We start from the raw sequence: 25,903 nt of genomic DNA on the forward strand, positions 1-25,903 counted from the left end.
GTGAATATATTAGAGCTATTAAACCTACAGATGACATTTATAGGCATTGGGCTGCTTGGGGTAACTTAGGAAGTGAGTGCAGAAATAACCAGAGAGAAGGTTTGATGTCTGCATTCTTAGATATTCCAGAGGTATGAGGTCCATAAAATGAGGAATGATAAGCAAAGGAGACTGAGAAGCAGCTGCAAGGGTCATAGAAGCAAAATCAATGAAGAATAGTGTCATAGTTTCAGGAATTAAATGTTTCTAGAAGGAGTAGAAGTGAAAACAGAGTGTGAAATAATTTGACTAAGTCAACTTAGATACGAACTGATGACTGACCACTGGATTTGGATGAGTGGAGGAGATGATGGTGTGTGATATTTCTTTGAAGTGAGAAAAGCAAAGCCTGACTGGAATTGGTTGGAAAGAGAATGGAGAGGAGTTTAGACAATATGAGACAAGCATGACATAAATCAGGCACTAGCCAGAGGAAGAGGCAGGGTAAAGGATGTTTTATATATTTGTTTTTTTTTTTTTTAATTTTGCTTTTAGGCTAGGAGAAACCATATGTTTCTATGCAAATAAGAATATTGCTGATGGAGAAGCAGGATGGGGAAAATGCAGTAGTTTTCTTCATGGTTCTTCTACTTTGACAGTGAAAGAAGAAATAACTATGGATGTACATCCATAAGAAGATACTGTGGTTCCATAGAGCAGAGAATAATTTTAACAGTTATCCAGAGTAAGGGGAGAGTGAATGGAGTAGGAAGATGGGTAGGATCATCAGATAGCCCTAAGGGCTCCCTTGAGTTCTGTGGTCAGGATATTAAAAGGAGATCATTCAACACAGTTGTTAAGTTTTTCTCCTTCAAATTCACTTATTTAATGATGACTTAAAGCATATGACTGGTTTTAACAATATAATAATACACTTTTTTTCAGCAAATAAAACAGAGGAGGGAGTGGGTAATTGTGCTGAGACTTTATGCACAAGTGAGAGATTGGAATGAGTTATCATTGAATTTAAGTCAGGTATGTAAGGAAGACAGGTATGAGGGCTTGAAGAACAGGGGAAATAATGGTAGTATCAGTGGATTGACTGGAAGATGGAATGAAGATAGTAAACAGTGAGGAAAAGTAAGCTGCTACCGGTAATTCAGTCTAGACTGATCTAATGTGCCCAAACGGTCACCAAAGGAGAATTCTTCAAAAAACGTTGTGTCTAAGTGGATACTAAAAACAGTGTATATGTGGATGTGAAATAACTGAAAATTGTAACAGGAATAGTGTGGGAGAGATAGGCAATGAGCTGGGTGACCAAGTCATCAGAGAATGAGGGGCATTGGACGGGGGATCTATAAAGAACTGGGCCAAAAAGATACAATCGGTGGCATAGACTGTTGTCATGAGCTTCCAAGTAGTGAGGGTTGGGGTAAAGTAGCATAGTTATTGGTCTGTTTGCTATGAAGAGAGAAAAGGAGTATATTTAGCCCACCTCCAGACCCTACAGTATGGGTGCAAGAGAGACGATAGATGATTTTAAAAGACTATGTGGGAAGCATGGGGTATATTTAGAATTAATATTATATACATACTACCAGGATAGGCATTGTGAGTACAAGTGAGGAGCATGTGGTATCTGATCTCAATGATTACAATTTACCTGACAAGAAATTATTTAAAATAAAATGAGAAGTTTAACAAGAATGAATTAGACCACAGGTCATTATGGGATGAGTATAAAACTTTTGGGTAGATATTAAAAGCCAGATGGGCCAAGATCATATGAGCACAAAATGTATTTCTTGATCCCAAATCAACTGGGCCTGCTGAGCTGGTGAACTGTCTTGCCCTAGATATTTCCTAAGGGTCCCTGGTGGTGCTCTGTATACCACCTCTTAGAGGCAGGTTCTTTGGTAATCGCACCTTGATTATAAATACCAGTGGTTTATCTGTTATGTAGGAATCACGTAGCTCTCTTCCTAGTCCAGGAGACTTGTGTAGTTAAAAAAAATTATCATGCTATTAGAATGGTAGCTGGGTGCCTTGTCCATGCTCTCAGTAGGGTTTCCTTACTCTCTCAGAGTAGCACTTCTCTTTCAATGCTACAAAACAGGGGCACAGGCAATTCAAATAACTAGTCAGAGGTAGGAAAGATCAACTACCAGAAATATAATAAAACTTTATGTATTTTTACAAAATTATATGGTAGGCACATAATATAAGCATGACTAGTTCTTGCAATTATATTTAAACTAAGAAAATGAAAAAGTACAAGTTAAAAAAATCAAAGGAACCACGTAATGATATTTTTTCAATTGCAATTTATTTGACACTATAAAACTGATAGCTTTTTTTTTTAAATTCAAAATGGCAATGTTAGTCCTTGATTTTTTTTGGAGGTTGTGATATGCAACAAAGCATGTTGGGAGCAGGGCACCTGGGTGGCTCAGTCAGTCCAGTGTCGGACTCTTGATTTCTGCACAGGTCATGATCTCAGGGTGGTGAGATCCAGCCCCATGTCAGGCTTGTGCTGGGCGCTAGCCTGCTTAAGAGTCTCTCTCTCCCTCTCCCTCTGCCCATGCCCACCTCAAAAAAAAAAAAAAAAAAAAAAAAGCGTATTGGGAATAATATTAAACATTAAGTTTGTTACAAATAAGGAACGTACTATTTTTGAATTAGCTCTGTTATGGTTGTAAATTGTAAAATATAATTGTTACATTGTAAGTTATTTTTTGTAATTCTATTTTATACATAAATTTAGAGAAAATGTGTTAAATAAAGCTCTTTTTATTTTTAAGGTTTAATATCAATAGCTGTCAGTTATACTATTCGTTATGTGAAAATTTTTATGGAAATGTAGGGATTAAATTTTTCTTTATTTTTTATTTTTTAAAAAGGTTTTGTTTATTCATTTGAGAGAGAGACAGAGAGACAGAGAGAGCACAGGCAGAGGTAGAGGCAGAGGGAGAGGGAGAAAGAGACCCGAGCTGGGAGCCCAATGCGGGGCTATATCCCAGAACATGGAGATCATGAACTGAGCCGAAGGCAGACGCTTAACCATCTGAGCCATTCAGGCTCCCCAGGATTAAATTATAATGACACGAATAATTCTATCCTCAGAAGTTTTTGAAAATGAATCTACTCAGAGGTCAGAAAATTACAAGATTCATGAGGACAGGAACTGTGTTTGTGTTGTTTATTGCTATATTCTTAGAACCCAGAATAGTGCCTGGAATGTAGTAGCCACTTAGTAAATATTTTTGAGTGTATTAATAAAAATATATCTTAGCTCTGTGAAAGAAAATCTCTTTCTCTTAATATTACCCAAAGTGGACTTGGTAGGAAACTTTGAGTATACATTTTAAGTCTGGATGAATAAATAGGTACTGTTTTAAAAAACATAAAAAGCAACCTATTTTAATATTTGAAATTAATTTGAATAAAATTTTGTGAAATCCATGTTCACTTGGTTTTGTTTGTTTTCAGAAATGTAAAATGCTGTTCATTCACCGTTGGAAGAAAGTTGTGCTTGAAAAAATTAAATCATATCCCATTATCTACAGATGTAAATGCCTCATTCTAAACAATTTACATTTAGAAATATAGATTGGTGAAAGTGGCTGTACTCATTTTGAACTCTGATCATCTGATCATAGAATCACGGGCTATGCTGTGTTCATATTCACAATGCTACAACAGACCAGCCCAAATAAATGGCAGTCTATCTTTTTTTTTTTTTTTTTTTAATGGCAGTCTATCTTAAGAAATCCCTAGAGAGACATCCTTCTCCACACCTCAAACAAAAACCTATGAAAAGATTTGAATATAGGAAGAAATTCTCCCCTTTATTTCATTCCTGTCCCCAGGTACTCTAGCTTAAGGGGGGCAAGTGAGAAACATCATCCAGAGTAATCATTTTGATGCATGACTGAGTTTATTTTTAGCCATCTCTTATAAGCAATAGGGCTTCTTTAACCTTTATTTGTATCCAATTTGTCTACATGCATCTGATTTTATTGTTTGTAATGAGGTTTATTTTGTTGTTTTGTGGGGACTTTTGTTTTTGGTGCTTTTTCTGCTACCATTGCTTCCCCTCTTTGTGGTGTGTGTGTGTGTGGTGTGTGTGTGTGTAAGTGTGTGTGTGGTGCGTGGTGTGTGTGTGTGCTGTGTGTGTCTGTGTGTGTGTGGTGTGTGTGGTGTGTGTGTGTGGTGTGTGTGTGTTTAAGTGTGTGTGCGGTGTGTGGTGTGTGTGTGTGGTGTGTCTGTGTGTGTCTGTGTGTGTGTGGTGTGTGTGTGGTGTGTGTGTGTTTAAGTGTGTGTGTGGTGGGTAGTGTGTCTGTGTGGTGTGTGTGTGTGTGTGGTATGTGTGGTGTGTGTGATGTGTATGTGTGTTTAAGTGTGTGGTGTTTGTGTGTGGTGTGTGTGTTTAAGTGTGTCTGTAAGTGTGCGTGTGGTGTGTGGTGTGTGTGTATGTGTGTCTGTGTGTGTGTGGTGTGTGTGGTGTGTGTGTGTGGTGTGTGTGTGGTGGGTAGTGTGTGTGGTGTGTGTGTGTGGTGTGTGTGTGTGTGTGGTGTGTGTGGTGTGTGGTGTGTGTGTGTGTTTAAGTGTGTGTGTGGTGTGTGGTGTGTGTGTGTGTGTGTGTGTGTGGTGTGTGTGTGTTTAAGTGTGTGGTGTGTGTGCGTGTTTAAGTGTGTGTGTAAGTGTGTGTGTGGTGTGTGGTGTGTGTGTGTGTCTGTGTGTGTGGTGTGTGTGGTGTGTGTGTGTTTAAGTGTGTGGTGTGTGTGTGGTGTGTGTGTGTAAGTGTGTGTGTGTGTTTAAGTGTGTGCGTGGTGTGTGGTGTGTGTGGTGTGTGTGTGTCTGTGTGTGTGTGGTGTGTTTAAGTGTGGTGTGTGTGTGTGTAAGTGTGTGTGTTTAAGTGTGTGTGTTTAAGTGTGTGTGTGGTGTGTGGTGTGTGTGTGTGTCTGTGTGTGTGTGGTGTGTGTGGTGTGTGTGGTGTGTGTGTGTTTAAGTGTGTGGGGTGTGTGTGTGTGTGTGTGTATGTGTGCACGCGCGCGCGCAGGCCTGGACTTAGGGAGGATGCTGTAGACACATTTCAGAGCTCTGAGTCTCATGACGCCTCTGCTGGAACACTGAGAATATACAGAGCTGACCTCAGTCTAACTCAGTGTGGGAAGTTTACATAACATAAATTAAAACTCGTTAAGGAAACAGGAAGAGAACCAAGTTAACACAGTTTCTAATAGTCCCGCACGGTGTTACAGTTCATCTGACAAGATTATCAAGCTATTTCATTAATATGAATCATTATGCTGTGTCTTCACATTCTTCAAAGTAGGGACTCCTAGAAAGCAGTCACACAACCATCAGTGATGATTGCCATCATTAAAACGATACCTTAGTAGAACGCTAATCTGGGGGCTCTTGTGGTTCTTCCAGAGGAAACATTACATAAGGAGTGGATGTCACACTTACTTTAACAGAAGCACCTAATGATAATGAACCACTGGAGAGCCTCCCATGGGGAAATGACTCTCCAAACAGTACAGAATTACACACAAAGTAGTTTTAATGCATATACAAGTATAGTCATAACAATTTCAACTTGTTTAGTCATTTGTGTTTTAATAAAGAGCGAACAGGTACACCATAATTATATTTTGAGGTGGGAAAGGGACATTATCATCAACTGTTTTGTTTTGAATTATATTATACGCCTTGATTAAGGAGAAGGTGTGTTAAATATAGCTCTCTTAATCTGGTATACTTAAAGGTTGTTGACCAATTGATTTTAAAATACTGATGCAGCTGCGTGGAAATAATGATGATAAAAATACAGTAGGTTTGAAGGTTTTAAATATCTTGACTAAGCCTAGTATTTGCCCAAAATAATCTTTTAGATCACTATTTCTCTCCCTTGGCTGCCCTTTTAGTATCACTTGGGAGCTTTTAAAAACCTTCATGCCCTGGATGCAACCCACTCCAATTAAATCAGTATCTTCAGGGATAGGACCCAGGCATCTGTAATTTATAGAGCTTCCCAGGTGATTGTACTATACAGACAAGGATGAGAGTCACTGAGAATGACCCGAATATGTGACGAGGCTTCAAGCTACCTGGAAAAATTTCTCAGCCAAAAAGATGAAGATGGAAGTTAAAACAAAACATGAGTTTTAGTATTGAAATATGAATAAAAATGTTTTTATTCAAGGAAATGTGCCATGATTTGAATTATTATCCCAAGCTACTGATCTTGAAGAATTATAACCAATATTTTCTCACTTTTCTATGTGCTTTTTCCATTAGAAAAAATTTAGTGTCATCTAAATTTGTTTTATTTAACCCTTAATTCAGGTAAATAATCATTTTACTAAAATAAAATTAGACTTGCTTTATTTGTCCTCAACTTCTTAAATGTTTGAGTCAATACTTTACCTAAGATTTTTCTAGTTCAAAAACCTGAGCTCATTTTTTGGCTAGATTATGTTGATTGAAAGCCCTTAAGTTAACTTCAGTTATCCACCAAAGTTCATTTGTCTGCAGGAAATTCTTTGAAACATAAGATTTAAGAAAAAAAATATGTTTACTTAAATAGACCCCCACCAGAAAATATTTTAACTTCTAATTCAGAAGACATTATTTTTGTTTTCACAGTCTCTTTCAGGCACTAAATGTATCAGACATGCTTTATGCAAACAGTAGAGCCAATTTTCCATATGTACAAATTTTTAGCAATTAAAATAACTACTTTCATTTGTATACAGGTGTATTTTCTACATTGTAGAAATGACCTTATGGCAATATTTCCTGTGATAATTTTTTAATTCAAGGTATTCTAACCAATAGGATTACTTCTATATATTTTGTTCAAAAGGTCAATAAACCGGGGCACCTGGGTGGCTCAGTTGGTTAAGTGACTGCCTTTTGCTCAAGTCATGATCCTGGAGTCCCAGGATTGAGTCCTGCATCAGGCTCCTTGCTCAGTGGGGAGTCTGCTTCTCCTTCTGACCCTCCCTCCCGTGTCATGCTCAATCTCTCATTCTCTCTCTCTCGAATAAATAAATAAAATCTTTTAAAAAGTCAATAAACCCGATACTATCATATTTTAATTTATAAATCACATGATTGCAAGGGTTTCATTTTTATTCTAGATCTTAAATTTAACATGTACTCCATCACACATCAATTTGCATAAACAAGTAGATAACATGCTTTACATAGTGATAGAAATGAATATAACTAACCTTTATATTCTTAGTGTCTGCAGCTCTCTAGTCAAATATTTTGAGTTACAGGATTAAATAAAATTATAAAATAATTAAATTGTTTTATATCTCATTTATTGATTGTAGCCATAACCTGTTTGTTTTATAAACAATAAAATGTTTCTCATTCTATTTTATTTATTTTTTATTATGTTATGTTAATCACCATACATTACAACATTAGTTTTTGATGTAGTGTTCCATGATTCATTGTTTGCGTATAACACTCAGTGCCCTCTTTAATACCCATCACCACCAGGCTAACCCATCCCCCCACTCCCCTCCCCTCTAGAACCCCCAGTTTGTTTCCCAGAGTCCACAGCCTCTCATGGTTCCAATTTTCCCCCCTTCATTTTTCCCTTCCTTCTAATGTCCTCCATGCTATTCCTTATGTTCCACGATGTTTCTCATTCTAAAATGCATTTTGATATCCGCCGCTCTTTGAAATAGTTATTATGGCTATGAACTGAATATAAATGATCACTTAGAGTACAGTAAAAAAAAAAATGTGGTCAAAATTGAATCATGCTTTTTTTTTAAACCAAAGCCCTTTCAATGTTTAGTTATCTCTTTTTTGAACATTATATAAAAATAAACAAATGGTATTAAAAATATAAAATAAAGCATCAGCTTTTAAATCACAAGTGAAAAAAATATTTGATTACATTGGTGATTTTCATAGTCCCTGGGTTTTTTGAACACAACAAGAATACTACTTAAATACTTAGACTTATAAGATGCTATCTAGAGTATAATGGTAATGGAGTCATATCACAAACGTTACTAGGAGCCCCTAAGAACACTGTAAGTATAGTGGGACAAAAAGAAATCATGTTTCCTTATAACCTGGTTCCAAAGGATATGTGCCTTTTGTTAGTTGCTGCAGCAGGAGATAAATTACAGCTATGACTCTCCCGAAACAGAGCCCAGGGTGCTGTGTAGAGCTTTCCACAAGTTAAGATGTAGTAGATGAAAGTAAAAAGGTAGCTTAAAAGTTAGAAGGTTAAACTGTGTTTTGGGGAAAGGCAATTACATGCAGTGTTTTGCCCCCTACCTGGCCACTTAAGAGTGCTCTTCACACATCATCAGGGAAATGCAGACGAAAACCACCATGAGAGATCACCTCACACCTACTAAAACGGCTATTATCAAAATGAGAGATAACAAGTGCAGGCTAAGATGTTGAGGAAAGGAGACTTGTATGCTGTGGTGGGAATGCAAGGTGGCACAGCCATTATGGGAAACTGTATAGAGGTTCCATAAAAAATTAAACATATAACTACCATATGATCCACTAATCCTACTTCTGGGTGAATATTATTCAGGCATAAAAAAGAAGGAAAATTCTACTATTTGGGAAAACATGGATGGACTCTGAAGGTGTTATGCTAAATAAAATAAGTCAGGCAGAGAAAGACCAACACTGTATGATCTCACTTAAATGTGAAATATAAAAATAAATAAATAAAATAACTGATCTCATAGAAACAGAGAGTAGATTGGTTGTTGACAGGGGCAAGGGGATGTGAGGTGGGGAAAATGGGTGAAAGTGGTACACAAGTACAAACCTCCAGCTATAAAATGAGTAAGTTCTGGGGATGTAAAGTACAGCATGATGACTATAGTTAACAATACTGTACTGTGTACTTGAAAATTGCTAAGAGAATTAGATCTTAGAAATTCTCACCACACACACACAAAAATGGTAACTATATGAGGTTATGGATACGTTATGCATTATCGACAAGCTAACTTTATTGTAGTAATTATTTCACTATATAAATTACACATATAATATATGTATATAGATAATATATACATCACATTGTACAAACACAAATTATTTATTGAGGAACCTAACTTTAAGAAAATTACTTACTATAAGAACTGGCAAAACAAAGAAATGGGTAAAGTAAACATTACCAAATATACAATAATTTCTAATAATTTGGGTTTTTTTTTTTTTATCTCAAGAAATGCTTTGAGAGAGGGCTGGACAGTACCAGTAGAACACAATATGATTTGAAAAAGATACATAATGACCAGGGATTCAAAATGATTCGGATGTCAAGACTAATGATGCCGCAATACATCAAGAAGACATGAAAAGATTTACTACACACATAATGGGACTTTCTGGTCTAGTGGTTAGGATGGGGGATCACTGTGAGGGTTCCTGTGGAGGAACCCAAGCATGAGTGTTTCCAAGGAGTCTGCAAGCTTTAGCTCCTTGTCCAGACATAGTGCAAAAACAGGAAGAGGGCCATGGGGCCTGAAAGCTGCCAATGATCAAATATCAAATACAGAATCATTTAAAGGATTGTATCTTACAAATAGCATTCTAGGACCACAATGCAATTAAGCAAAATAATTAAAGAGAACTCAGGGGAAAAATGTCTTTGGAAATTAAAAACATTATTTCTGAATAAACCAACATTAGAAAAAGAAAATCTAACAAAAGGAGGAAATTGCACTGACACCATTTTTTTATAAACTATAAAGATTAAGCTATAATAACTAACACTGTGATATTGGCAAAGACATAAATGAACTGACAAGTAGAATGCTACCAAAAACCGCCCCCCAAAAACAAAAAAACAGAAAAACTAAACAACACTGAAGACACAGCTAGAAGGCAGCCATATGTAAGACAAGAAGAGAAACCTTATGAAAAACTGACCCTGATGGCACCTTGATCTTGGAATTTCAGTCTTAAGAACTATGAAAAAATGTATTTCTGCTGTTTAAGCCTCTCAATCTGTGTATTTTGTTATGGCAGACCTACGGGACTGCTATACTGCATAACAGAATAGTACTAAAGAGTGGCTTAAAAATAACGATTTATTATTGCTCATAATAAATGGAGGTTCTGGTGGTTCTTCTGTTTGTCCTACTTGGAGCCAATTTTGTGGCCATAGTCATCTGCCATTTTGGCTGGGGGTAGAGGTTTTCTGAGTCAGCCTAGGAGAGCTTCACCCTACACTAGCCCCGGGTGTTCCATCATGCTAGGACTGGAGAATTGTATATAAGACCCGACGCTGCTCTGATTTCACCTCAAATGCCCAGAGCACATGGCTAATCTCATATCTATGCATTTATCTTGTTTTAAAAAAAGATTTTATTTATTTATTTGAGAGAGAGAGTGCACAAGCAGGGGGAGCGAGAGGAACAAGCTCCATGCTGAGTGAAGAGCCTGACACGGGGCTTGATCTGAGATTATGAGCTGAGCCAAAATCAAGAGTTGGATGCTTAACCGACTGAGCCACCCGGGAGCCCCTCTGCATTTATCTTGAGTGGAAGGGTGTTCCTAGGTACGCTGTCAGCCTCACTACACTAAACACTAGTACTCACTAGTGTCTATACACTGTCTTCACTTCCAGGTGAGTCATTCCCTGAGCAAGCCTGCCTCTTCATTTCCTTTCTTTCTCATCCATGGTTTACAGTATAAACTGTGTAACAGGGTTCCTTTAAGGTGTAGTTTTGTAAAACTCTAATAGCCTTTTCACTGCTTAAAAAATGCCTGCTTTGAAAATTTAAATTCTGGACTTTCAAGACTGCTCTTCTAAGTTTCTAGATTATATTTTGAGACCCTATGGCTATCACTATTTTTTTTTCATTATGTAATCTTGCCACCAAAATTGGAATGCCTCAAATTAAATAAGAAGGTTGCTAAGTGTGTCAGATTAAATTACATTATGCTGCTCTAGAAAACAGTCTAACAATCACAGAAGCTTATAAAAACAGTAGTTCATTTCCTTTTCTCAGTTCAATTCCACTTTGGGTCATTGGTTGCTCTGCTCATTGTCATCTAAGTTTCAGGATAAATAGAAGCAGCCTCTATCTTGAACATTTCTATACATTATAGCAGAGGAGAAGAGACATTTGCACTCGATTCTTAGTTTCTGACCCAAAGTAACTCATATCATGTCTTTTTACACTGCATTGCCAATGTGGTCACATGCCATTCCTGAGTTGAACGGGAGAAATTGTAGTCTTCCCATACAGAAGCACGAAACAAGGAGGGAAAATGGAATGTTTGCAAATCTAGCATGTGTACATCTATGGAAGGGCGGGTTAAATTATGCTGCCACATTTTTTTTTTTTTGCCACTAATGTCTATTACTAAATACTATATGAAATATTTGCCAAGAATGGTACAAAATGTTTTACATCTATTATCGTAATGAATTCTCACCAAAATTTAGATTTTCCTAGACAACAGAAATTTTGATGATAGTTCTTATATGAACCCAAACCTGGGATTCCTGGTTCTGTGCTTTTGGACAAATTACTCCAGCACTTGTATTTATGAAATATGAATGGCTAGACGTTGCTTCATAATTACAATGCATTGCCTGTGTATAGTTTGTCTATTATACCAGTGATCTTTCTAGTTATAAAATCCATTCAAACATCCATTCAGCAAATATGTACTGAGTGTCTAATTTTTTTTTTTATTCCTCTAGGGCACAGTATTGAATGGCCTGCCATTATAAGGTATACTTCTAGTGGGTAATACAGACATGTCACTAAGGTGATGAGTAATTTCTAATTAGAGTATGGTTATAGTAGTATAAGTGGTAGGACCTGTTTTAATCTTTGCATTTAGGGAAAACCACACTGAGATCCCACTTTTGAACTGAGACCTGAAAGATGAGTGGAAAAAGTTATTCCCAAAAAACACTCACAGCTAAAATGCATCACATTCTACACCATCATTTGCTTCATCTTTAACTCCACCGTCTCCCAGAGCACATTTGTGCTGTAAGAAATGATCGAAGTTTTCTATATACTGACAACCAAAGTACAACTATAGTTGTTTAGCACATTCTCAAGTATTTTTTTGACTAAGCAATTTATCAAAAAGCATTGAGGTAAGCATGTCTGAAAGATGGTGAGCTTTGCAGAAACAGTGTTAATATGCTTTGGAGCTCTAAATGTGATGACTTCCCTCCCACCTCCCACAACTTCTGTCCCACCTGTATAATTCGGGATGAACACAGGCAGTTCTAAAGAGCTTGCAGTCAATGAACTGGTGCATTTGGTGGCCTGCGGTAAAATCGCTCTACATCAGGTCAGTTCCTTTTGAACTTGGCTTGCACAATTGTCCCTGATTCATCTCGGCTGTCATTCTCAATATGGCACGAGCATTGTCCATCACAGTCAATACAGCCTTGCGAGCTTTATTTTTCTGTATATAGCAAAAGTAGATGTAAAAGTGATATATATTATTGTCCCCATGTGATCTAGACATTTGAGTGCTTGAACAAATTTTTAAATAGCATATAAGGTTATTTCTCCCCATAAGCAACTGTGCATATACTTTTTTCTCCTCTAAATTAAAGTTTGATTTTCCATTTGGAATTCTATAATGTGTATTTTATTGCAAGTTATATGCAATTATTATTTTATAGTTGACCCTGCTCATATAGTATCGACTATATAAGAAGCATTTTGCTTCCCAAAGTTTTAGGATTTCAGTAATGATTGTAGACAAATTTTAATTTTAACAAAGTTCTTTTCACAGGTAATGAAAAGAGTATATTGCAGATAAATCCTTGGGAAACTAATTTAAAAATAAAAAGAGGGAAAAACCTGAAAAGTCACAGGTTATCTATAAATATTTATGTATTTGTCGTAGGAAAATATTCTATTCCCTATTTCATAACAATAAATATTAAACCAAAAGTTTCCACAACTCATAGAAGTTGCTACATCAAATGGAGTCTCTTTTTTTATTTATTTAAAGATTTTATTTATTTATTTGAGAGAGAGAGTCCACGAGCAGTGGGGAAGGGTAGAGGGAGAAGCAGACTCCCTGCTGAGCAGGGAGCCGGATGCAGGACTCGATCCCAGGACCCCAGGATCATGACCTGAGCCGAAGGCAGATGCTTAACCGACTGAGCCACCCAGACATCCCAGGAGTCTCTAATTTTTAATTGTCCCAATAATGCCTCAGTAATTAACCTGGTAATACAATACACGTTAAAGAATGTGTGTGTGTGTGTGTGTGTGTGTGTGTGTTAAACTAAATAGAATTACTACTGACAAAATTATCACTTTTGGCAAAATGATTGTTGAATATAAGAGACCACTTCATTAACAAAATCAGGCATGGGAAATGAAAAAAAAATACATCTAAGATGGTCTTAAGAGAAAATACTCTCATCTCAATCCATTGATCATTCTCTCATGAGAAGAGAAAGTCTAAATATTCTATTATTTCTACAACTCACAATAAGAAAATCCCTCTTCTAGCTAACCCAAACTTTATTTTGCAACTTAATATAAATTCTTCCTGGTCTCTTTGGTTTTTGACTGTTCTCTAAAATGAGTTATGGCTAAAAAATAAAATATAAAATAAGTTATGGCTAATACTACATTATTCTACTGCATTTCTCCTAGTGGAATAAACAGTGATTACAAATCTGCATTTACTTCTGAAATATTTTATCTATACCTTCATATTTCACATTCTATTGACGATCAGCTTATACATTTTTTACACTGTCAAACACTGGTTCAGAAATTTAATGCCAGCCAAAAGGCTTTTTGGTTGTTCTTTTTTTTTCATCATCTGTAGTGATGTATAACCAATGTGCTATTCCAGGACGTGGATTTCTGGTCCAGGAGGTGGATTTCTTTTATCAGCAACACATTAGTAAGTATGTGAAGAATACATTATTCTAAGAATCTGTGGAATGAATTGTATTAGTAAATAATTCAGTTCTGATTACAAATTATCTGTCTATTCCCCATTCAATGTTTCATTAAGTTTTTTTTTTTTAATCAAGACAAAATATCCAAGATTATAGCTATTAATTGAAATAGAGGTCTGGAATTAATCGCATACTTACTATTAAAATACAAAGGTCACTCTCTGTTCTTGGGAACTCTATTTCACTGTTCTTTCAATATGCCTTTTCTGATGACATTTTTAACTTTTCAGTATGGATGCCCATTGTTAGCAAGTAAACTTAAGAGTTTATATTTAGATAGATTTGTTAAATATCTTATGAGCAGGGGATATGATTGTATCAATCATAGTTAAGTTGATTTTTATAGAATAGTTTGCTAATAGTAAAGTTAACATATGGACATTTATGTACTGTGTTTATATGACATATTCTTTATTTAAATAATGAAAGGCAGGTGTACAGGCAAGTATTTTCTATTTATTTTTATCTTTTATGGCCAAAGAGATTCTATTTTATTTTATTTTTTGTAAGGTTTTATTTTAATTCCAGATAGTTGACATATAGTGTTATATTAGTTTCAGGTGTACAATATAGTGATTCAACATTTCATACATCACCTGGCACTCATCAGGCATGACAAGTGTACTCCTTAATTCCCAAGGCAATGCATTTTTTAAATCCCAAAGAGTTTCTTTTCTCATCCCATTTATTTACTGATTCTGGAATTATGAAGCTTTCTAAAAATGTGTAACAGTCCCCCCCCATCTCATTTATTAAGCAGTGAAAAAAGCCAAGACATAAATAAAAATAGAAGAAAATAACTTGTAGCAAATAGGATATATACAATACGAAGATTAATATTTAATATTATGATTTACTATAGCTTTTGTTGATACATTAACTTCTAATTAGCATAATTATTCTTGTTCATAATTTCTCCTATTACTCCATTTGTAAGTACTTCCATTGACTAATATTTAACATGTTAATTAATGACCCATTTTAATATTTTTGTTGAAGTTTAATTGATGTGCCATTAATTGTGCATATTTAGTGTACAGTTTAATGAATTTTCATATATGCATAAACCCCGAAATGAACATTGCAATTAAATTAATGAATATATTCACCAACCCTAAGAGCATCATCTTTTGTAATCATGCAGACTATTTCCAACTCTCCTCCCCACAACTACTAATCTTCTTCCTGTCATTATAGATTAGTTTGCATTTTTTAGAATTTTATATATGTGAAATATTAAATATTACATCATCTACTATTTTGTCTGTCTTTTTTTCACTCAGCTTGTTTTTGTTTCCAAATTTATTCACATTTTTGTGTTTATCAGTAGTTCATTTCTTTTCATTGTTGAGTAGTATTCCATTTTATAGATATACCAGAATTTTTAAATCCACTCACTTTTTGATGGATATTTAGGTTGTTTCCAATTTGAGTCAATTAAAAATCAAGCTTTGAAATTTATGTACAAATTTTTGTGTGAACATAAATACCTAGGAATGGAATATATAGAAGCTTAAGTCAGGAAGAAGTAGTAAAGACTATATTATAGAAAATAGAAGGCCAAACTTCTTATCATTTTAAGAAACTATCATTTTTAGTGAATGAAAATTCGTTCATCAGCTTATAAATGTATGCCAAGTAATTGCTCTTTTACAAATAGAACAGTAAAATAATATATTCATTTGTGCTTTAAAGAACTTTATTGTGTCATTAGGGTTTAGTCTCTCAAGTTATAAGGTAAGAAATATCTGAGACTTGTGTACTGATGTGATTGAATAGATATTCTGAACTATTTCTTCATTATTTTCAACCATGTGATAAATGGAATATTTTAATAGGCTAAATTTGTGTATTTTGAAAGGAGGTATGAATTTTAAGAGTTTATTCTTTGAATATTATTTGACTGTGTGTGGAGAGATACTTCATAAACATAAAATTGTCCCAGTATCAACACATATTCTGGTGTTTTTAATATGATTCCAGTAATATTTCAAAGATAATACATGTTTGCAAAGATAAATGATTGTTAATTATCCTTTTTGTTTTCTACTTAGGATACTTATAATAGAAAAAGAATGACTTACTTAATGTATATCTATAACATTTTTTGGATAGCTTGAATTCATTATTTTAAGGATTCAAATTAATCAATAGTTTAAAAACATCTCCATAGCTTAAAATATTCCTTTATTTGGTAATTTTTATGCTACCCCAATTTTCACATATTTATTAAAGAGACAAAAATACGGGTGCCTGGGTGGCTCAGTTGGTTAAAGCGACTGCCTTCGGCTCAGGTCATGATCCTGGAGTCCCAGGATCGGGTCCCACATCGGGCTCCCTGCTCAGCAGCGAGTCTGCTTCTCCCTCTGACCCTCCCCACCCTTATGTACTCTCTCTCTCATTCTCTCTCTCTCAAATAAATAAATAAAATCTTAAAAAAAAAAAAAGAGACAAAAATATTCAAAAGGCATTAATTTTAAGAGATTCCTGTCTACACTGACATGCTAAGCCTGACCACTTCATAAAATCACCCTACTAATTTTGTAGTCTATTCTATGATGATCCCTATCATCTGTTGCCTGGATCTGCCTAATGGTCTCCATAATGCTCTCTTTGTTTCCACTCCTGGCTTGGGAGAGCTGGAAAGATGCTTTGAGAACACAAATCATCTCATGTTACTCCTTGGCTTACAACTCCCCAAGAGTTTTCCAGTACTATTTTAAAAAATCAGGAACTTCTGACAGAGTTCTACATGTTCCAAATGAGCATTTTTTTTTTTAATCCTGGCCATATCCATTATGCCCCCAGGTGAACAAGAGTTATGATTGTTTCGTTGTATCCCAAGAATCTAGAACATCCTGCCACATAGTAGGCACCCAATATATGTTTGTGGAACAGATGAACAAAAATTTGCCATTTTCTTTCTCTAATGCAACTGTATTCATGTATTCTTGCTTATTTGAGCTGCAAAAAGTTCTATTCAAAATAAAAGATAGTTGTTGACTATAGGTAAGGAAGAAAATAAGTATCCATTGTAATGACAAGAAAATTTACCCAGCAATATCTCTTGGGAAAGAAAATTTCCAAGTAGTAACTGTGCCCAGGGGCTAGAGAACAAGAGGGGTATATTGAATGTTTGCAAATATACTTTCTGTGTTAATGTATTGGAAGGCTTTTTTTTTTTTTTTTTTTTGTAAACACTGCACACTAAATTAGCTGAAGTTGAACTTTATCCAAAAATCTAAATGGAAGTCTCAAATAAAGACATGGAAGGGTGAATGAATATGGTAAGGAGTAAAAGCTTCAGGGAATTTGTTCTCATTTGAATAAGGATGTTGCTAAAACTGGATTTATTAAGTGTGAATGTCTAAGCAGGAGTTCTCTGAACTGTTCTTTTTCACTAGTGTAAAAGATTTGTCTGCCACTCTTGGATATAGTCCCAAGAGTTCCTTTTGAAGTGTGGCTTCTCTGTTCCCTGAGGCAATAAAAAGGGATGCCTCGGTTGTGTTTTATTTATATCAAGTGGTGAGAATTTATGCTGAAATCTGTCTAAGAATTTTTTTGGACTTCTATTTTCTATGCTATAGTCTTTACTAATTCTACCTGACTTAAAACCCTTGTCAAGGATGATGCACAAAACCTATCACGATTTTTCTGAGTTTGAAATAGTGACTGCTAAACTAAGGACTTGTAGAGTAACTATGTCCTAGGGACAAAATTCAATGATATAAAATCTGTTCTTTCAATTAAATAATATAGCTTTGAGAAGATGGTGTATTGTAATCTAAAAGCAGCATTATTTTTTATTGAAGATTTAAGTTATTGCCTTAGTAAAGCAATGTCAAATAAACAAGATAATGCTTGTCCTACATCTATTTTTTTTTTTTTTTCATTTTTGGGGTATGTTAGGTGTTCAGTTCAGTATAAGTTTATATACCATGTGTTTTATGTAGCGATATAATTTCATTTACTTTGAATGTATCTAATTTATTTACATGCTTTCTTAAGTTTATCTTTAACAATTATATCTTCAAACATTCCAAAATGTGTTAGTATCTTGTGATTGTTTATTAGATATGAATGGGATAGATGTGACATTCATATATACTTTTGCTACATGATATATAAACATTTTAAGTATTTACTACATTTAATATGTACAAGTTAGTGTGTGAAAATTATTAAAGAACTATCATCCATCCTATATTTATCACAAGTTTATGGTAAAAATTCCCTAAATTAAGCCAGAAATGATGAACCACTCAATAATGGAGAGACATTACTGAAGTTTTTCAAAGGTAAAAATGACTTTGGAAGATTTTTTCCCAAGTGTTCTAAGTATGGATTCATTCTCCAAAACGTGCTGCCTATACAAATGCAGTTGTGATTAATTTTTACATTTATTCAAACTTTGTTTTCAATTCCTCAAAAATCCTTTATATGTTATCAGGACTTTATGTATTCATACACTTATAAACCCTCATGGGTAGACTTTTATATTTAAATAGTAATAATAATTTTTATTAACAGTTATTGATTGGCCTTCCTGTGAGAAACACTGTGATAATTTGTCTCACAAATTGGTTCATATGGAATATTTGTGTATTCAACAAAATAACACAACAAGGAAGCCTTTCTTATTATTCCTGTTGCATAGAGGAAGACAGTGAGGGGGTTATGTGACTTGCTCAGAGCTGCACATCCAGGAAGAGGAAAAATTGGAATACAAATCAAGTTATCCTAATTTTGCACACCATAATCCTAATACTATACATCATGTTGATAAAGGCATTTTTTGTGGATGAAGATAATCATTATGATCATAATGATAATGCTATGTGGTATAAATCATTTCAGTTTTAAACATCTGCTTGGCAGGCATGATTTGCCCCACTTGCATATCCCAAGGGGAAAAATACAGGAAGCCTTATTTTGGGTCTGATGCAAACTGTGTTCTCCAGTTCTGCTTTCCAACCATGAAGATGATACTTTCATTGTTACTTCATCTCTCCACTTCCTTTAACTAGCTCTTAGGGGAAACCTCAGCATTTGGGGATTTTACCGCATATTATATAAAACCTCTATAAATGGCCAAAAAAGTAATCCACAGCAATTATTAGATGGCTTTCTGCCTACAATTTATGTTAGGTGATGATCAGTACAATAAGAAGGTACAGTTTCAAACAAACAACAGAAACAAAAAATACGAAAACACTGAAAGTAAAATTGTCATTTATTCAGCTTAGGTGCAATTAAATAAACCAGTTAGGGGCAATGCAGATGGAAGGGTAGGGAATATATGAAATGGGGAAATACAGTGCAGTGGAAAACATAAGAACTTTTGAGTCAAGTACAAATGTGTTTCAATTCATGTTCCGTTTACAATACTTTCTTTAATAAATTACGGGTACTATCAAAAGATCAGTTCCTTCATTTTAAAGTCAATCACTGTTAAAATAATTATCTTTATATTTGATTTTTAACAGTTTTATAATGACGTGTGTCTGAATTTTTGGGGGGCTGAGTGTTATTTCCTGATAGGATTTGTAGTGATTTTTAATTTGTATCTCAATGTTTTTCATGAATATCATGAAATTTCCAGGCAATACCTCTTCAAATATTGGTTCTGACTTACTTTCTTCTTCCTCTCTTTCTGTTTTTCCAATCAACACTCACTCTGTCTTTTTGATTCTATCTCCTATGACTCCTAATACTGTTTACTTTATTTTGAGTATTTCTTTCTTCCAATTTTCCAGTTCACTAATTATATCTTCAATTTTGTTCAATGAACTTTTAAGTACATCTTGAGTTCTTAGTTTTATTTATTGAGTTTGGAATTCTAATTCTATTCATTTCATTTGTTTAATTCATTTCATTTCTCTGCCAAAATTTCCTGTCTTTAAAATCTATTCCAATTAAATCCATACCAATTCAACAGAATTAAGACTTGTACTTTTTTAGTAGTATAATAAATGTGTCAGCAGGGTCTTACACTAGCACTTAATCTATTTCCAAAATAATTTTCCAAACTGTATTCTCAACATAATGTTTATACAAAAAACGTTTCCTAGGCATATTAATTAACTATTGTTCTATAATAAACTACCACAAATCTCAGTTTCTTAAAATAAGAACATTTATTATTTCTCATTAGTCTGCAGATCATCTAGGCTTGTGAATATTCCTAGGGCTGACTCTGTTGATTTCCTCAGACTTCACCCTTGTCATGAGTTAATGTTTGGGTTCTAGGTTGACTGCTCTAGGATAGTCTCAGTTGGACAATTCATCTCTGACCCACCTGTACTTCCAACAGGTTAGCTCAGGCTTGTTCTCATGGTAGTTTCAATACAAAGTAGACGTGTATGAAGACTCTGAAGGCCTAAACTTGGAACTAACATAACATTACTTCTCAAAATTCCATTGGCCAAAGAAAAGCACAAAGCCAGCCTAGAATCAAAGGGTGAAGAAACTGATTCCATTTTTTTAGAAGATTTCTTAAATTTATTTATTTGACAGAGAGAGAGAGAGCACAAACAGGTAGAGTAACAGGCAGAGGGAGAGGGAGAAGCAGGATCCCCACTGAGCAGAGAGCCCGATACAGGGCTCCATCCCAGGACCCTGGGATCATGACCTGAGCCGAAGGCAGATGCCTAACTGACTGAGCCACCCAGGTGCTCCCTGATTCAATTGCTTGATGCGAGGGTTTGCAACCATACTGCAAACTGCATGCATAGGGAAAATTGGAGAAAGTGGTCATTTTTCCAATAAACCCAATATGTTAGCTTGTACTTGAAATTTTCTGAGTTTACTAAAGCTACTAATGTTACTAAAGTTTACTAGATAGCACAGTGATACTAAAATTTATAATCATGTCGGGCACCTGGGTGGCTCAGTTGGTTGGGCGACTGCCTTCGGCTCAGGTCATGATCCTGGAGTCCCGGGATCGAGTCCCACATCAGGCTCCCTGCTCAGCTGGGAGTCTGCTTCTCCCTCTGACCCTCCTCCCTCTCATGCTCTCTGTCTCTCATTCTCTCTCTCGCAAATAAACAAAATCTTAAAAAAAAAAAATTTATAATCATGTCTAAAAGGCTTTTTTAATCCAATAAGAATGAGCAAGAATATTTTAATAACTATGTAAAATGATAATAATAAGTAACAATAAAGGTTTTATCAACAGGTTTATTACCACATTAGTTTAACACTAGTTCATAAGTTTTAAAAACATTGTTAATAATTGAGTACAAAGTAAAAGACATATAAAGATTTCCTATATAGAGCAGGAGATACAGGCTTCCAGTTATGGAGTGAATGTCATGGGAGTAAAAGGCACAGCATAGGAAAAAAGATTCTCCCTACTTTCGCTATAAATAAAAATGATTTCTTTTTTTTCTTTAAATGATTTCTATGAAACTAAATATTTTTTATAATTGCAATAACCGAAGAGTAAAATTATCATAAATAGTTATCAGAAGAGTTTAATCTTGTCTTGTCCTTCAAATATTAGCCAATTTTAATATTCAGTCTTACAATTTATATATTTGCATTTACACCTACAAATACAATAAAGACTCACAAGAAATAAGAATATTTTAAAGGATATAACTTTTAGAGACAGCATTAATGCTATAGGTAAAACCAAGAAAGTAAACAAAATTTTTGTTGTTATTTCACAGACTTTAATTCAAACTTCCTAGTGCATAAAGGATTTCAGATATGCATTACTGAATTAATTTTGACATAGTACATTTTATAAGCCCAGCGACCTCAATTATGGAATAATGAATGATTGCAAACACTCCGAATCCAAGGGCCTGGTAGTATGTCTTAATTTCTGAACACAATTCAATACTTAGTTAATAACTTTAAATCAAGGTCATCTTAATTACAAACTCTCATCATTCATCTTTATTTCTGTATTTCATAAAGAAAGAAACGCCTCTCTTCTTAAAAATGCTTTTTTCAGCATATTAAAAACATAAGCATAAAATAAAAATATATTCTTAATTTTCTCATGAAGAAAAGGTCCTTCTTTTCTCCACCAACATTCACCAGAAAAAAAAACCAGAACACTTTTATGGGGTTGTTTTAGTAACAGTCAAATAATTTATGTTGAAATGATATATTTTAATTCTTTAAAGTTAATACATGGTTAAGAGAATTCTATTACCTGCTGAATAGTGTATTCTTAATACCTGGCAAAATTAGTTACTTTACAAATATTTATTTAATGAAGAATTATGTAAATCATAATTGAAAGTATTAAACTGTCAACAAGTTTTAATTTGTTAGGCCATAGTTATTTAATTATCAAAGACCTTCTTTAATCATTGACAGAATGACCATACGGGGGTAAAATTAGTCCAAGGACAAATTCCAAAGCAGCAGTTTCTTTTTCTCTTCTGTTTCACTTTCTTAATACTCTCACTAATCTTCCTCTTCCACAGAGGATTTTCTCCCTTCCTTTCACTCCATATCCCTTTCCTTAGCCTACAGGTATCCAGAGCACAGGTACACAATACAATCATTGCATTTACTGAGACTTGATATTCTTTTTCTTTTTTAAATTTTGATTTGAATTCCAGTTAGTTAACATACAGTGCAATATCAGTTTCAGGTGTACAATAGAGCAATTCAACACCATACAACACCCCGTGCTCATCACAGCAAGTGCCCTCCCCCCTCCTCATGAAACCTGATACTCTTAAGTAGGTGCCATGGGTTGTTTGCTGACATTAAGTCTTGCCAGTGCAACTTCATTCCTCTGAATCTGTATCTATAGAGATTAGCTGAGATCTGTAGGTCACAAAACAGGTGTTACACAGGCTTAACATACCTGCAGAGATGAATGACTTTGGATAAAATAGAGTAAAATATTGCTTAGAGAAACAGACCTTGAAAAAAAATGGAGTTATAGGAAGTGTTTTACTGAGTGTGAGACCAAGATTTACATCATGGCCTCTTCCCTATTCCTGTTCAGGGAGAATTCCTTTAGAAAATCAAAAAGACAAGACCAAGAAAAGAAAGGTCTCTGCTTTGTCTGAAGTTAAAATTTATGTTAACCAGTAACAGGACCTGCTAAATTCCTCTTAAATATTCTTTAAACGCTCTGGAGAAAGTGAAGGAAGAGGGATTGTGACTTGTGACTTTTAAATAATAATTTATTGATATGGTCATCCATCTCACTGATAGAACTCTTAAAAAAAGTTTGTTAAAGGGGCGCCTGGGTGGCTCAGTCATTAAGCGTCTGCCTTCAGCTCAGGTCCTGATCCCAGGGTCCTGGGATCGAGCCCCGCATCGGGCTCCCCGCTCAGCGGGAAGCCTGCTTCTCCCTCTCCCACTCCCCCTGCTTGTGTTCCCTCTCTCGCTGTGTCTCTGTCAAATAAATAAAATCTTAAAAAAAAAAAAAAAAAGTTTGTTAAAGATAAACAGGTATATGACAGGCATGCCCTTGCTTCTAGTAAGAATCTTAGTTTTTCTCCTTCAGAGTAATATTACCACTTCTCTGTTCAATATTATTTCCTATTTTCTCAGTTGACGAGGAGTTTTCATATTACTGAAATCTTTGAGACCCTATAGGGAGGACAAACAACTTCAGCTCTCAGAGTCTTTACATCAGGGGTCCCCAGGATCAACCTCAGGTTTGGGAATTTTCTAGGAGAACTCACAGGACTCAGGATGCACGCATATAACATGGTGATGACTAATTGCAGCAACAGGGTACAAAGCGAACACAAAGGGAAAAGGTACACGGGGTAAATTCCGGAGGAAACCAGGCATAAGCTTCCCAGAGTTCTCCTCCAGTGGAGTCACACCAGACTTGCTTACTTCCTCTAACAAAGAGTTGTAACATGTGAAATACTGTCTACCACAAAAGTTCTTTACTTAATCCTACATGCCCTACTTTGCACCTACCAAAATTCCAGACTCTCAGAAGGTAAGTATTTAATATAAACCATATGATTTGCACAAACAGTTTAGGTACAATGAGCCACTCGTGAGTTCTGAGAATGGTGAGACCCCTCCCAAACTCGAAGTTCCCAGATGGCAGCTAACAGACAGCCTTACAAGCAGTTCATTCCAAGGATAGTCTCTGACCTGCTACGCTAACGCTTTTCTGCATAATCTTCATTTGAAAAATGGTAATAAATGCTTCTTTTGAAATGTATTATAAATATATGTGTCATGTTGCAGGGCTGTTTATTACATCTTGTGTTCATTATTTTTAGAAACTATTTGTTTTTATTATTAACATGAATCATCTCTGTGTAGTTTGACTAACAAGAATTGAAAAAAGTTAACCTTTTTTTTTTTTTTTTTCTGTCAGTATTTATAGATCTTGTCCTTGCATTTTGTCAAATAGGTTTAAAGTGCACTCTTTGCCTTTCAAAAGGTCAGGCCAACAAGTTTTGCAATGGTATGTGAAAATTGTAGATTGCTGCACTAACGTGTCAGTCAAGATGAACCTCTGTTGGCATATTATATATTTTATCTATTTGTGTATTTAATGCTTGTATGTCCTCACTAAAATGTAAAGTATATAGGAGCAGGAATCTTTTATCTTTTTTTTTCCCCACTGATAGAACCTCTGCATCCGGAGCAGTATATAGGGAAAGAATAGATGATTGATAAGCATTTATTCAATTAATCAATTAATCAATTAATAATTTCTGGTAACCTTTCAGGTTTCAGCTCATTCTTTATCCTTTTCCTTCTCTGCTGTCTCTTGCCTTTTCCTCCTCTTCTTCCTTCCTCTTCTCTCTCATGCTTTCTGGCAATTTCAGCAATGCATTAAAACATATATTTTGATGGTGTTATCCATTATCTGGATGTTGTAGAAGGACAGTCTTTAATAATATCAAGACTGCCATACCACATAATCTCTAGAACTGACTTCTTTAATTCTTTAAATTAATTATTGATAATATTAGTTTTCTGACACTTTGGAAAAATCTGCATGGCTTTTGCTCATTGAGGTTTTATTTTACCTTTGTTAGATATAGTTCATTTTATACATTTTATAAGGTAGAATATAGTTCATTTTGTATACACTTTACAAAGTATAGGGGCACCTGGGTGGCTCAGTCGTTAAGCGTCTGCCTTCGGCTCAGGTCACGATCCCGGAGTCCTGGGATCGAGCCCCACATCGGGCTCCCTGCTAGGCGGGAGGCCTGCTCCTCCCTCTCCCACTTCCCCTGCTTGTGTTCCTTCTCTCACTGTGTCTCTCTCTGTCAAATAAATAAATAAAATCTTTAAAAAAAAAACCACAAAGTATATATGATATATACTTTAAAGTTTATATATTAACTTTTTCAACTTAATCAGTACTCAAGTTTACTTTGTAGAAGATTTTTTTAATTCTTTTAATAGAAAATTATTTTTTATAGAGATTTTTAAGATAACTAAAGTGACTTATCTGGTTTATGTAATGATGTAAAAAAAATCTGAGGATAACAAGAATCTCCAAGTAATGCCTGAGGTGATATCTATGATTCATTGATTGACTTCATAGATCTACTGCCATTTCCAGTATGTCTGTGGTAAATTATTATTTTAGTGGCTCCCAATGAGCTGCATATTCTGATATTCAAGCCCCTTTGTAGATTCTTCTAATATGAACTCTGGCCTTGTCCTGTGGTTTGCTTGAATCAATAGAACATTACAGGAGTGATACTGTTCAAGTGTCAGACCCAAGTCTTAGGAGATGCTGCTTTTGTGCTCTTGGGATTCATGAGTCCCCATATAATTGGTCTGGCTACCCTGTGGAAGAGGCCATGTGGAGAGCAATATGGAAAGGACATATGGAGAGGGAGAAAGGCTCATTCAGCCCTAAGTCTTAGCTGAGCACAGCCCATCCACCAGCTGAATGCAGCCGCACAAGTGACCATCACAATCCTAGGATTAAAGCTGCTCAGCTGAACCCAGTCTGTACCTAAAATC

Source organism: Halichoerus grypus, chromosome 4 (genome assembly GCF_964656455.1).
Source record: "Halichoerus grypus chromosome 4, mHalGry1.hap1.1, whole genome shotgun sequence".
Classification (NCBI taxonomy): domain Eukaryota; kingdom Metazoa; phylum Chordata; class Mammalia; order Carnivora; family Phocidae; genus Halichoerus; species Halichoerus grypus.